This window comes from Lycium barbarum, chromosome 1 (genome assembly GCF_019175385.1).
Source record: "Lycium barbarum isolate Lr01 chromosome 1, ASM1917538v2, whole genome shotgun sequence".
In the NCBI taxonomy this organism is placed as follows: domain Eukaryota; kingdom Viridiplantae; phylum Streptophyta; class Magnoliopsida; order Solanales; family Solanaceae; genus Lycium; species Lycium barbarum.
This window is the reverse complement of record NC_083337.1, coordinates 84,565,633-84,581,705: the sequence shown is the minus strand read 5'-3', so window position 1 is coordinate 84,581,705 and position 16,073 is coordinate 84,565,633. Positions and strand designations below refer to the sequence as shown.

General features: G+C 38.2%; 1 pseudogene; it reads right to left on the bottom strand.

Moving 5' to 3' along the window:
- The window catches only part of LOC132641018 (protein BONZAI 3-like), a 28,691-nt pseudogene extending 14,699 nt beyond the window's left edge, over nucleotides 1–13,992 (bottom strand).
- Between the last annotated feature and the right edge of the window lie 2,081 nt (nucleotides 13,993–16,073).

The window sequence follows — 16,073 nt, the reverse complement described above, 5'->3', positions numbered from 1 at the left end:
CAACGCCGCGCCTATAAAGTTTACTACGAAGGTGAGCAAGAAGCAAAGTATGAAAGCAACTTCCTTCCAAGACAACAAAAGCCGAAAGTCTACTTTGAAGGAGATGCAAGAAAGAGAATACCCCTTCCGGGATTCTAATGTCCCTGAAATTTTTGATGAACTACTTGAGTTGAAGCTCATTGAGTTACCAGAGATGAAGCGGCCCAATGAAGCTGGAAGAACAAACGACCCAAATTATTGCAAGTATCATCGACTTGTGGGTCACCCTCTTGAGAAGTGCTTTGTCTTCAAGGATAAAGTTATGCAGTTGGCTAATGAAAACAAGATTCTGCTTGATGATGAGAAAGCAAGTTCGAATCAAGTCTCTATCACCTTTGGCTCTTTTGATCCGGTCGAGATATACAGCTTTGAAGAACATGGGGGAGGACCATTGGAGGAAGACAGAACCCAAGTTGATGAAGCCAATGATGAAGGTTGGATTCTGGTGACTAGGCGGAGACGCTGTAAAACAAGTCCACGAAAAGAATCATCTAAACAACCAACAAGGAAAAGGATGGTTAGAAGACCAAGGAAGCAGAAATCAGTTGAGCGTCCGAGGAAAGAAAAAGTGGAGGAGAACTACCACCAAGAACCACGACGTCCTGTGACTTTGGGGGAATTCCTACCAAGCTGGTTCCACAACAAGACTGCTCGAGACAACATTGAGGCATCATGCTTCAATACTGATAAAGAGGAAGCAAATGATGAAAACCTATCAACATTGTCTCTGTCATCATCTAAAAAGCCTGTTGAATCTTCTTCGAAAGAGGTACACACATGTGATACAAGAATCACATTCACAGATGACGATCTTCTACTTGGTGAAACACTACATAATCGCCCATTGTATATGGTGGGTTATGCCCTCGAGAAGAGGATAAACAGAATATTGATAGATGATGGATCTGGAGTTAACATTCTTCCTATTCGTACAATGAAGGAACTTGGCATCACAACTGAAGAACTTTCTGAAAGCCGCTTGATGATACAAGGGTTCAATCAAGGGGGGCAACGAGCCATAGGTGCTGTCAAAGTAGATATCACCATCGAAGATTTGCGATCAAGTGCATGGATGCATGTCATCGACGCGAAGACTTCGTATAATATGTTGCTTGGCAGGCCATGGATACACGAGAACAAAGTTGTCCCATCCTCCTACTATCAGTGTTTGAAGTATCTCGAAGGCAGGGTCGAAAAGAAGATAGTTGCTGATGATAAGCCATTTACTGAAGCAGAGTCACACTTCGTCGATGCGAAGTTCTACTTGAAGAACTACATGGTGAGAGAAGTAAAAGTCGATGATATCGCAACGACCAAGAGTGATAAGATTGCAACTGAAAGAGCTGATGAGACTATTGGAAAAGTTGAAGTTGGTGCTGAGGTGTCGCACTCCAGTCCCAATAAAGGGAACACCGTGTCTTTGAAAAAGAAGAAGACAACCCACGTGCTCTACTATGTCCCCAAGTTGAAGAAAAAGGAAGGTCAACCATCTGAAGCTCAAGAAAATACGCTAGGAGGGCTAACTCTTCCCATCAGATGAATTGATGCGACGAATTTGTCCTCAAAGTTACTTGGAGACTTTGTGGCTCAGAATCCGCCACAGAATATGGCACTCCCTACAAAACGTACAAATGAAGGCTTTGATCCAAATGCTTACAAGTTATTTGTCAAGGCTGGGTACAACCCTAACGAGCCGTCAAAGTTAGGGAAACTTCCATCAAGAGCTAGCATGATGCAATCACGTGAAGGTTTGGGATACAAACAACCTCCGCCAGTTCGCATATCCATAAGAAGGGCAAGTATCAACTATATCACTGTGGAAGATGAGTCTGTTGCTTCCAATAAAAGGCCTTCAGTGTTTGATCGTCTTGGAAAGTCGGCCACAAAAGATTCTGTATTTGAGAGATTAGGACCATTAAAACTGAAGAAGAAAAGGAAGAACAAGTTCCACAGAGATTATCAAAGCGTGAAAACGCTTGCTTTGCCTGGAACCCAGAGGGATATACAAAGTTTGATTCCTTCTAGAATGAGACGACAAACAAAGCTTGTGGTTTCATGTGGGAAGGTGCTAAAAGCAAAGTCTCACACTGTAGTGTATACCAAGGAGCGTGACGAAGATGAGGAGAGTGTAGGTTCTTCATATCATATTACTGCACAAAGTGATCAAGATACTTCATTTCAGATAGAGGTTGCCAAGAAGTTGGAGGACATCTCCTCATGTTACCACATATCTTTCAATGATGGCGATCCTCGAGAGGATGAAGATGCCAGAGATGCTCCTCCAGAACTTGAAGAAGGGGTGAAGACCACAGTAGACTCTTTGAAAGAAGTTAATCTTGGTACTGATGAAGACCCAAGGCCCACCTACCTAAGTGTTTTTTTAACAGGTGATGAAGAAGACACTTACATGGAAATACTCAAAGAATACAGGGATGTTTTTGCTTGGAGTTATAAAGAGATGCCTGGATTAGATCCCAAAGTAGCAGTCCATCATCTGGCGGTCAAGAATGGTACCCGGCCTGTTAAGCAGGCCCAAAGGTATTTCAGACCAGATTTGGTTCCTTCAATCGAAGATGAAGTCAACAAACTCATTGAAGCTGGCTTTATTCGTGAAGTTAAATATCCTACATGGATTTCGAGTATCGTCCCCGTAAAAAAGAAGACTGGCCAAATTCGAGTTTGCGTTGACTTCAGGGATCTTAACAACGCATGCCCTAAAGATGATTTCCCGCTTCCCATCCCAGAATTGATGATTGATGCTACCACTGGTTACGAGGCGATGTCTTTCATGGATGGTTCATCCGGCTATAACCAAATTCGCATGGCACCAAAAGATGAAGAGCTTACTGCGTTTCGTACACCCAAGGGTATTTATTGTTACAAAGTGATGCCTTTTGGTTTGAAAAATGCTGGTGCCACATATCAAAGGGCTATGCAGAATATCTTTGATGATTTGCTCCACAAAAATGTTGAATGTTATGTGGATGACTTGGTGGTAAAATCAAGAAAGAGGAGCGACCACTTGCAAGGCCTGAGAATGGTGTTCGATCGACTTCGGAGATATCAACTTCGAATGAATCCATTCAAATGTGCCTTTGGAGTTACTTCTGGAAAATTCCTTGGTTTCATTGTTCGACATCGAGGAATCGAAATTGATCAAGCCAAAGTTGATACAATTTTGAAAATGCCCGAGCCTCGAAATATTCATGAGTTAAAAAGTCTACAAGGGAAGCTAGCTTATATTAGGAGATTCATTTCGAATTTAGCTGGGAGGTACCAACCATTCAGTCGTCTCATGAAGAAGGGCGCCCCTTTCAAGTGGGACGAAGCATGTACTAATGCCTTCAAGAATATCAAGTCATATTTAATGAAGCCTCCAGTTCTAGTAGCCCCTGTACCTGGAAAACCATTGATACTGTACATTTCAGCACAAGAAAGGTTGGTTGGAGCGTTGTTGGCCCAAGAGAATAGCGAAGGGAAAGAAAATTCTCTTTACTACTTGAGTAGAATGATGACACCTAATGAGCTGAATTACACGCCAATTGAAAAGTTGTGTTTGGCGCTAGTCTTCTCGATCCAAAAGCTGAAGCACTACTTTCAAGCTCATAGTGTTAACCTCATTTCCAGAGCAAATCCCATCAAGTTTGTGATGTTAAAACCAGTTCTCAATGATCGACTAGCGAGGTGGTACCTCCAGTTTCAACAATTTGAGATTACATACATCCCTCAAAAGGCTGTAAAAGGACAAGCATTGGCAGACTTCCTAGCAGATCACCCGATACCTGATGACTGGGAGCTAACTGATGAACTTCCCGACGAAGATGCAATGGTCGTTGAAATTCAATCTCCGTGGCAAATGTACTTTGATGGTGCCGCACAACGTGATGGAGCTGGTGCTGGTGTGGTGTTTGTTACTCCGCAGGGAGAAGTTCTACCATACTCCTTTACTTTGACACAACGTTGCTCCAACAATGTCGCTGAATATCAAGCACTAATACTTGGACTTGAAATGGCCGTCGACATGAAGCAGTTGCAGTTGCAAGTCTTTGGTGACTCTCAGTTGGTGATCAATCAACTCTTGGGAAGCTACGAAGTCAAGAAGCCCGAATTACTCCCCTATCATGGTTATGCTCAGAAGTTGATAGGATGGCTTGGTGATGTGACTCTTCAGCATGTCCCTAGGAGGGAAAATAAGAAAGCTGATGCTTTAGCTGCTCTAGCTTCAGCGCTTACTTTGCCAGATCAAACACAAGTGACTATCTGCCAAAAACGGGTAGTACCACCACCAAATGAGGACGAAGGCGCGGAAAGTGAGCTTGAGCATCTCGTAGCTGTTTCTGAAGCTGCAAAGGAAGAAAGGCGACAACCCATCATTGATTACCTAAGTTATGGGATACTGCCAGAAGACTCAAAAAGAAGAACTGAGATTCGTCGTCGTGCACCTCGATTCCTTTACTACAAGGATACCTTATATAGAAGATCTTTTGAGGGGATACTCTTGCGATGTTTGGGAGAGGATGAAGCAGTCCAAGCTTTGCAAGAAGCACATTCAGGAGTATGTGGATCACATCAATCTGGATCAAAACTCCACTTCCACATAAAAAGGATGGGATATTATTGGCCAACGATGGTGAAAGATTGCTTGGACTATGCTCGAAGATGCAAGGCTTGTCAGTTTCATGCGAATTTTATACATCAGCCTCCCGAAGCATTACACCCGACTGTCGCATCTTGGCCATTTGACGCTTGGGGGTTGGATGTCGTTGGTCCTTTTCCGAAATCTTCCGGTGGACACTTGTACATCTTGGCTGCAACTGATTACTTCTCAAAATGGGCCGAAGCTGTCGCTCTTAAAGAAGTGAAGAAGGAGAATGTTGCGAACTTCATCCGAGTAAACATCATCTACCGCTTCGGCATTCCTCGTTACATAATAACGGACAATGGCAAGCCATTTGATAACAAATTGATGAACAAGATTTGTGATCTCTTCGGCTTCAAGCAGCGTAAATCTTCTATGTATCATGCTGCCGCCAACGGTCTAGCTGAAGCGTTCAATAAGACTTTGTGTAACTTGTTGAAGAAGGTCGTCTCCAAGTCCAAACGAGATTGGCATGAACGAATGGAAGAAGCTTTGTGGGCATATAGGACGACTTACCGCACACCAACGCAAGCAACCCCATATTCGCTTGCTTATGGAGTTGAAGCAGTCTTACCACTTGAGCGCCAAATACCTTCTTTACGACTTACTATTCAAGAAGGGCTCACCGAAGAGGAAAATGCTCGGTTGCGTCTTGCAGAGTTAGAAGCACTTGATGAGAAAAGGTTGGAGGCTCAACAAAATCTTGAATGTTATCAAGCCCGTCTATCTCGTGCCTTCAACAAAAAGGTTCGCTTGAGGTCCTTCCAAGTGGGAGATCAAGTCCTTGCAGTAAGAAGACCCATTATAGTTTCCCATAAGTCTGGGGGCAAATTCACCTCAAAATGGGATGGACCATATGTCGTACAAGAAGCATATTCAAGTGGCACTTACAAGCTTGTTGATGCGGATGGCTTGAGGATCGGTCCTATCAACGCAAAGTTCTTGAAAACGTACTATCCTTGAAGCGAGATGACGCTCCTTAAGGCACGAGCATAAACTGCATGCAACTCCTGGCCCGCAAGAGTATAAACTGTGCACGGCCCAAGAAAATGTCCGCTAGGTTGAAAATCTCGCAAAAGGCGGCCTAGGTAAAAGTTAGGACACAAAAAAAAAATGTCCGCTAGGTTGAAAACCCCGCAAAGGGCAGCCTAGGCAAAAGTTAGGACACACAAAAAAAAAAAAAAAAAAAAAACTCATTTTTCTGAACTACGATATGACTTGATCCTCTTCACCGAGGTACGTAGGCGCTTAGAGTTTTATTCTAAGTTCAGTCGCATGAGTAAAAAAAAAATGCATCCCCCTATGCGTTGTCCAAAATGAAGTTCGCCTGACTAGGCGCATGGAGATCGTACATACAAGCATCCTTTTGCTTCAATTTGGACTTTCACTAAATATTAGTGGTCCAACGAAGGCAAATCTCCATGATAAATGGGTTTCCCCAATGGAATGACTGTAGTCTCTTAGCAAGTGGTTAAATCAAGGAGTTAAAGTCTGCAAGATCATTGGTCTCCAAATTGAAGGCCTCAAATCCGGCAAGTCTTTGAGTTGAAGTCCAAAGCCATCGCAACTGCAAGGCGAAGCCTTCAAATATGTTAGTCTTCAAGCTAAAGTTTTAAATTCACCACGTCTGCAAGTTGAAGTCTTAAAATCCAGCAAGCCTTCAAGTTCAATCCTTCAAATCCGTCAAGTTTTCAAGTTGGAATAAAAAACATCTAAGGTGGATTTCCCGAATTTATCTGGGATGGTCCAAAGAGTTTCCAACTTTGATTTTTGGATACATATTATATTAGTAAGTCTAGTTTCCTAAGAATTTGGCGGCTCATGATTTTGATGTTCCTACATCGAGATATGAATTTTCTCGATGAAACTGCGCAAATCTGAAACTATCGACGTTTTAGCATGTATTGTCAACTTCTTGAATTTATCTGGAACTATTCAGATTGTTGTTGGCTTTGATTTTTGGATAAATTCTATATTTATGAGTCTAGTTTCTTGAAAATTTTGCGGCTCGTGATTTCAACGCTCCTACGTCGAGATATGAATTTTTTAGCGAGACTGCTCGAATCTGAGAAATATTGGCGTTTCAGCATGTAGAGCCAAATTCTTGGATTTATCTGGGATGATATATATGTTTGTTGACATTTATTTTGGATACATGCTAGATTTATGAGTCTAGTTTCTTGGGAATTTTGCGGCTCATGATTTCAATGCCCCTACGTCGAGATATGAATTTATTTGGCGAGACTGCTCGAATCTGAGAAATATTGGCGTTTCAGCATGTAGAACCAAATTCTTGGATTTATCTGGGATGATCGATATGTTTGTTGACATTGATTTTTGAATACATTCTAGATTTATGAGTCTAGTTTCTTGGGAATTTTGCGGCTCGTGATTTCAACGCCCCTACGTCGAGATATGAATATTTTGGCGAGACTACTTGAATCTGAGAAATATTGGTGTTTCAGCATGTAAAACCAAATTCTTGGATTTATTTGGGATGATCTATATAGGATTATACGACGAGCTAAGTATGGTAGCGCGGACGCAATATTGTCATGATGATGGTTTGGTGCTTGGAGTGACCACATCTTGGATGATCGATTAGAATTTTGGGTTTTCTCCGATGTCCAATTTGCCATATGAAGCGGATTCCTCAAAGAAGGCCACAGACTCGCATATCGCCCAGCTAGTATGGTATGAATCAAGAATCTAGTTTGGTCCGCGCCATCTTCAGTCTCAACTACGAGATACCTTAGTTTGGTGGATGGGGAAGTGTAGTGTCTGAAGTAAACCATCTCTTCAAGTTGCAAAGGACAAGAGAATTTATTAGTAGCAGACTTGGACGTATATCCATAGGTACAAAGACCTTGACAAATGAACTCCCTAAATTCTTAAGGCGGGGACGAGTGTCCATCCCTTTGTGCCGTAAGATTACCTTACCATTCTTAGGGCGGGGACTAGTGTCCATCCCTTTGCGCCGTAAGATTACCTTACCGTTCTTAGGGCGGGGACGAGTATCCATCCCTGTGCGCCGTAAGATTACCTTACCATTCTTAGGGCGGGGACGAGTGTCCATCCCTTTGCGCCGTAAGATTACCTTACCGTTCTTAAGGCGGAGACGAGTATCCATCCCTGTGCGCCGTAAGATTACCTTACCGTTCTTAGGGCGGGGACGAGAAACCATCCCTTTGCGCCGTAAGATTACCTTACCGTTCTTAGGGCGGGGACGAGTAACCATCCCTTTGCGCCGTAAGATTACCTTACCGTTCTTAGGGCGGGGACGAGTAACCATCCCTTTGCGCCGTAAGGTTACCTTACCGTTCTTAAGGCGGGGACGAGAATCCATCCCTTTGCGCCTCAATATTACCTTCTTCATGCATGGGTCATCTCCTTGAACAAGAAATCATCACTGTTGTTGGACCTAAAAAAAAAAGGAGTATAAGGCGCTAAAAGAAAATGGTGGAAAGAACAAAATTACCTGTCAAAAGATTAACTTCAAGCGACTGGCAAGCAAAGCAAAATCGATGTTCACAAATTGGAGAACACGCAGGCTTATATAGGTGATTAAAAGGTGACTTATGAGATGTCATTAACGGTGTGGGATAAATTGTTATCCGTTGGTCTATATATATATATATATAGAAGTATATGACGTGCAAAAAGGCGGCTACATATTTGATACCAACATGGACTCAGTTGTTGTTTTCACAAAGGAATCAAAACGTGCATGATCATCAATCCTAGATCATGTAGGAGTTGAGTTGGAGACAAAGTAATGTGACTTCATGGAAACCACGTGCAGATGTGATATGTAATGTTTGGTTACTGCCATTGGATGGAATGCCCATTTGTGGTTAAAAAAAAAAAAAAAAAGAGCTAAGGAAAATGTTGGAGAAGTCCACTTGGCTTACATGCTACATAAATAAGAAGTGATTAAATAAATTGCTTACTATAATCAAGGGTTCGACTCTGTTAGAATGGGTTTGAGGATAAATGATACTATAATTAATCCATGAAATATTTTGGGTTTCCAAAAGAAGGAGATGCACGTTTTCCCAATTACTTCAAGCCTAGTCTTGAAGTTCGACAAATTTACCTCTCGACAAGTCTTGAAGTGGGGGCATTTGTGGATAACGAAATTTTATTAAATTTAATCCATAAGAAATTTGGATTACATTCAAAATATATTAGTCCGAATAAATAAATTGTGGGCTAAAATAATTGAGTTAATTATTTAAGTCAATAAATATGGATTTAAGTAATGATCCAATTTCATTGGGCTAGTCCATTTAATTGGGCTACATGTGATGAACCCACTTTGTCAAGCCCAAGATGTCATCTTATTCGAGAAGCCCAAATTGGTGCCACATGTCAAATGACGTGGCACGCCAAGTCAAGCGAGAGAGCCAATAGGATCATGCCACGTGTCAAATGATGCAGTATGCCTAGTCAAATCAAAGGCCAAATAAAGATGGGCCACGTGTAAAAGTGACATGTTCCGACCAATCAAATATCGCCATGTCAACTGAAATCTGATTGGCCGAAAGAAGTCTGTCCTTATCACAACTCCTCTATCCTACAACTATAAATAGGGGTCTCATAATTCAGAAAAGGAACAGAAATTATAACAAGAAGCAAGAAAGAGCTCGTGGATCAAACGCTGCGGATTTCTCTACAAGCTAAAAGCATTCAAGTATTTCTCTAGAAGTTCTAGAGATCCAGACGAAGATTCAAGATCAAGCTTCAAGCCCTTGAATCCAAGTACAAGTTCAAGATCAAGACCGCCAGATTCAAGATCAAGCTCAAAAGCCCTTGAATTCAAGTATAAGTCAAGATCAAATCCATCAAGTTCAAGAATAAACTCAAAAACCCTTGAATTTATTGTTGAAAAGACGAATCAGAGGAATCATAGAGATTGTAACACTCATATTCTGAAATCAAATACAAAGATTGTTGCGATATTTTCCTGTCTCGATTATTATTTTCTCGACGAGAATTTTATTGTCTACAGTCACCTAAACTGAAATGTCGGAAGTATGTGATTAAAACATTGAATATCAAATAAAATCTGTAAGTATCAATTTTTATATTCACGAGTATAAAAATAATCTTATATGGCCCATTAAAAATGGCATATACTAAAATATGAGATAATAAATGAGCACATAGTAGAATTCCTCTTTTAAGCATGCAAATTTTATTGTAAACGCTATCTTATGATTTTACAATCAATACTACCAACCTTATTAGAAACAACGAGAAATAATAAGTAAGAAATGGTTCAGTAAACCAAAAATGGTTTAATGAATTCATATATGGGATTACTGCTAATACGTGTATTGTTATTCAACATTTAAATATGTATAAAATAATACTAAATTATTGAAAAAGTTCTGCAGGTATAGAGACACGGAAAACAAAACGGGTAATGAGATGCTTGATTAATAATATAAATTTCTATACAGAGATTGTTTTTCTTATACCTCAAAACAAATGAGCCCTAAACTTTCACACCAAAACGTATTCAATATGTGATCACCGAAATTAACTTATCAAGCCTTTGCTTCTACTTATATGTGAGCCACACTGACTTGACTGTTTGCATGTTTAAAACTGATCTGATCCTATATTCCTATCAAAAAGTAAACCATTTAAGCTTGATCCAGCTATGAGAATCTAAGAAAACAAACAAATCATTGTCCATATTATTAATAAGGAAATTTTGAGCAACAAATATACCATAGTATTCTCGAAAGTTAGAATAAGTTCTAAGGAGAATGAGTGGGAAATGTAGACAGGACATCACCAATAAACTGGAAGATAAACATTCAAAAGAGAAGGTACCTTAGAAACAATATCAAGATCACGAAGCTTTGAAGCTGATAATGATAACTGCAGTGGATAATTCATGTCACATTGTTATGTTCAGAGCACAACATAATGTTCTCATGCGCTTAGCAATAAAGAAATCAATACCATGCGAAATTCCTTAAATAGAAACTGCTAGGAGAGCTCCACAATTGAGGTCAAGATTTTGTTGTATGTCAGTAAAAGATGTCAAAAATCTCTAGCATTAGAGAAACCAATACTATTTAAGTATTGGCTTCAAAATGAATATTGAAGATTTATATAACCAACCAACTAGCTTGGGGTTGATTCATAATTGTTGTGGGAACGGGTACAGTGCTGGTCTTATTTCATTTTGGTGGAGCTGATTTGGCCGGCAAGCAAGTTATGCAGAGATTAATAAAATAGGAATTGTAATGCAGGGATTTTAGAGATTAACACATCGACTTTAATGTAGGGATTATTTATTATTAGATATTTGATTTGTGGTATAAAAAACTACTCTCTCCTTCTCAATTTATGTGACACTGTTTGATTAGGAATGAAGTTTAAGAAAGAACGATTTTTTTTTAAACATATGGTCTAAAATAAGCCTGAAAGATAATTGTGTGGCTATAAATTATCTCATTAATGGTAAAATAAAAAAACTAAAGTTAAAACTGTTTCTAAATATAAAAAGATGACATTCTTTTTTGTACAGACTAAAAAGAAAAGTATGTCATATAAATTGAGACTGAGGTTATATATAGTGTATAATATAAAATAGTTTTTTCAACAAGATAAACTATTGTTTACGATATAAAGGTCACTTTTGTCATCTTAGTAGATCTTAATTCATGTACTATTAATACCCTCATTTTTATTCCACATTCTATTCTGCATAAAATAATATGTAGATTCCCGCATACGTCTATTAGTTATGTGAGAAAAAAGGATATTAACCTAAAATTGTACTCCCTCAATTTCAATTTATATGACTCTATTTCCTTATTAGTCCGTGCAAAAAAGAATGACCTCTTTTCATATTTGGAAACAATTTACCTTTATTCAATGATTTATAGCCATACAAAATATATGTGACTCATTTAACACCACATGTTTAAAGTCTTCTCTATTTTCTTAAACTCTGTGCCCAGCCAAATGGGTTCACATAAATTGAAACGGAGGGAGTATTTGACAATGCTATTTTTATATGGAAAAGGAAAAGAGTAACAAACATTGTACAACAAATGCTAGCTTCTATGTGGAGATTGCTTCTTCCTATTTTTGTAACCTAGCGACTCCTTATTGTATTACTTCAGCATTGTCATCTCGAGTATTCAACTTTTAGAGTATTCAACTTTTAGGCCAATTTGGATCAGTGTTGTCAAAGGCACGAGCTTATTGAAGCGAGGCACAAAAAATGTTGAGCGTTTGGTGTTGCTTAACAGGTGCTTCAGTGTAAAAAAAAGAAGTCTTCTACTCGTATACGGTCATCTCTTACATGTGAGTCTATGTCTATTGTATTACCCTTCGAAGGGTTACAGGAAACTCTATTGGCCTATCAAGGAGCTAGAGTCCGCTTCCCCGAGTAGTCTATATGTTCCAAGTGCATCGAGTGAACAAGTTTGATATCTATAACTCATATTGTCTCCTATAGATGGACTGATATAGAGGTTTCACGTTGGAATTTTAGAGATACTTTTGTCCCATAATTGTTCCCAAAATAAAATTGGCCACAAAGTTACTCATATTTGGTAATGCATGCAACTATGCAAGGGAACCATGGAAAAGCTATTGAACATTGCTAAAAGTTACCAATACAACACATTATGACTAGAGACGGAGCGAGGATTTTAAGTTTATGGGTTATACATCACAATTTTTTTTTATTTTTTTCAAATTTATTTTTGTTTATTGAGTTCTTGATATATATATATATATATATTAAATGAATATTTTAACAAAAATATAAAGTTTGAGCCAAAACTATTGAATTCTGTTAAACCCGTAGCCACCATTGCGGCTCCGTCGCTGCTTATGAATTCATAAATAGTCTATAGCATTTTCCTAAAGACTAGATGTACCCCTAGGTCTCATTGACATCTAAAAATGTTAAGAGCATACATATAACCAAAAAAATTAAAAACAAATCATGGGACATTAGGGTTCATAACCACCCTGGAATAATAGCACTATTCTTTTAGTTTGTTATTCTATTATTACCGGTTGTTTCTTTAGCTTCGGTTATCTTGTTATCTTGTTGTTGTTTATGCTTGTTGCTACTACTTCCTTTTCATCTTTCTTTGAGTCGAGGGTCTATCAGAAATAGTCTCTCTAACTTCTCAAAGATAGGAGTAAATTCTGTATATACACTATACTCCTTAGACCCTACATGAGGATTGCACTGGGTTTGTTATTGTTGTTGTTAGGGTTCATAACCCCACCCCCTCCACCCAAAAAAAAAAAAAAACCTCTTCTGAGCCCAAATCAGACGGTGGAATATTTGTTTTTCCCTAAAAAAAAGTAGCGTGTCCCATTCAGCATGGAATAAACAATGTAAATACTACTCTCTCCGGATAAAAAAAAGTGTCCACTTAGCCTTTTTTTCTTGGATAAAAAAAAAATGTCCACTTATTAAATTAAGAAATAATTAATCTTATCTTTTCAGATTTGCTCCTATTAAGTGTTATGTGATTAAATCTCAATGTCTATTTAATTAGGGATAGTTTAGTCAATTTTTTTTTCTTAGAGTAATTAGTTTCTTAGGGATCTGCAAATAGTTAAGTAGACTCGTTTTTTTTGTCCGGAAGGAGTATTAAACAATGGTCGGGAACTTGCGTGAAAAAGTCGTTGACGTTAAATAGCAACTTTTGAGATGAAAAAGACCGACCTCGATAGGCGTGTAAAGGACGTGAAGACCTTTGTCCTATAGAACAAGTCAACAGCATCATTGGGCCCACCGCCACCACTACCGGTGGCTGCTGTTGGGTCCATGTGGTGGCCCACTCCTCCTACAGCCTGCTTCCCACCTTCAACAACCGACAAACAGTTCCCCATTATCTCTCTCTCTCCTTTCTCTCTCTAAAAAAAAAAAAACTGTACTATATTATATTATCAAAAAAAAAAACCCCAGATTTTGTCCCCCGAGTAAGAATTTTGACAATGCCTTTTCACCTTTTTTATACTTAGTAGGTAAAACCCTCAAAAAAAACGCGCTCAAATAACCACGTGGTTTAATTCCAAAGTAAGATTTTTTTTTTCGAAGAAAAATAAAGAATTCTGGTTTTGTTAACCAAAAAGTAATACGTAGTACTAATTAACACCTTATATTCAGAAGAAGAAAACAATTGAATGAGGAGAAGGAAATCCCGTTAGCATTAGAGCCCGTTTGGATTGGCTTATAAGTTGGCTTATAAGCTGTTTTCAGTTTTTTTGAGTGTTTGGCTGGCCAGCTTAAAGTCATTTTATGCTTAAAATAAGCTCAAAAAAATAATTGGACTCATTTAACTTAATTTATCTAAAGCAGCTTATAAGCCAAAAAAAATAAGTTGGATTACCCCAACTTATTTTTTCCAGCTTATAAGCTGCAAACAGCTTTAAGCTATAAGTCAATCCAAACGGGCTCTTATTCCACATAGCCTCTGCCCTCTAGCATGCATAAATACGAGTATACGACTAGCATTTCCTTCACCAAGATTTTGAGCAACCGGCCATTACTCGGTGTTTGAATTTTATAATTCAAAATTGGCTACTTTGTTGGGAAATTCAAGTTCCCCTTTTCTTCCGAGAAACTTTAATCCAATTGTTGATTACCTAAAATAATATATGAGTGTTAGATACGTATATGAAAAATAGAGTGCTCCCTCCGTTTTAATTTAAATTACGTTTTAGCTCAAAAAAATTATTCTAAAATAATTTTCACATTAAGAATTAAATATTAAAGTTGGCAATCGTTTTCTACTGTGCTCTTAACATTAAAGGAGTTCTTTCTAATACTTCTTAATTTTAAAAATAAATAATCTAATAAATAAGGATAATTTAATAGGTCCTGCGGGTAAATGACCTTTTTTATAAATTGAAATGAGAAAATAGACCTCAAATTTTTTATTAGCTCGCTAACCCTTTCTAATCATTAGGGATAATTAGTTTACAATGTCTTACACCCAACCCAAAGTTTTAAAAAATATAGAATAGTTCATATGTATAAAAAATACTTTTTGTCTAAATTAGAAACACAATCAATTTTGCTGCTAGTTGTAGCAAAATTGGTGTAGCTTTTATTTTCCCCAATTTGAGCTTCCTGAAAACTGAAAATGACAGTAGATTACTAGAAGCTCTTGAATCGCGAAGTGCTTTTTCAGATAAATTCCTCCTAAAGTACAAGGAATTATAAAACTCTCTGGATCTCCAAGTTTCTTCGGGAGCGTGTTTTGGAATAATAGCACTACATTTTTCTATTAATTCAATCACTATAAGATCTTCTATCTTCATTTTGTTTGGAAGAATTTCCTTAAGAAACTTTGTGTATGAGGGCATTTGAGCTAGTATGTCAGTGAAAGAGATATTAATGTACAATTGCTTGAGGATTTCAGAGAACTTTCCATACTATTTATCAATTTTTTCCCTCTTTTGTTTTTGAGGAAAAGGGTGTGCGGTCTCCTGGTCTTATTCTTTTGAGTGTGATTCATGTTCTCTTTTCTCCTTATTTTATTGGTTCACCTGGCTTTTGTACCTGTGGTTCCTGATTTTCAATTTCTTGCTCTTTTTCTTTTTTTATTGTGCTTTACTAGGTATGGATCGGGTAATTGTTTGTCATACTTTAAAGATATAGCATGTGCTTGCTCCTTTGGGTTTTTTTTCGATATTCTTGGGAGACTTCTAGGATTTCTTTCTGCTAGCTTGGTTGCTAATTGCCTCATCTGAATTTCAAGGTTCTGAATTTCCAACCTCTTTGAAGTCATCCTATCTTCAAAATTTTGTTAAGCTTCTCGGTGTTTTTGATGAGTTGATACACCGTATCCTCAAGGTTTTATTTCTGAGGTGGAGGATGAGTCTGGTATCCTCGCGGATTTCTTGGTTGGTTTTGGAATACAGGACGTGCTTGACCGTGAGCCATCTGGAGTGATTGCCAAGATGCCTTCTCAAGCCATACCCTCAAGAAATCCAACATACGAACCAACGTATCTTGAAACACTGGAGTAGCATTACAACCAGGTGGTATCTGTGCTTAGGGGTGGGCATGATGCGGTAGATGCCGATTACCATACCAAAATCGAAAATCTTGATACCTTTGTTTCGATATTATGGTATTTGGTACGGTATTTGATATGCATTTTATAAAATTTGGTATTTGGTATGGTATTCAGTATTTATATGAAAATACCGAGATACCAATACAGTACCGAAGTATATTGTTACATATATAGTTCATATATATATATATATATTATTATTATAATACTAACAATTATATAAACTAGTTTAGTACAAAACTAATTGTTTAGACGTTGGAATTGCTTGTACTTTCTTTTGAATATTTTACATGTGAAATGTGTTAGTGTGATAT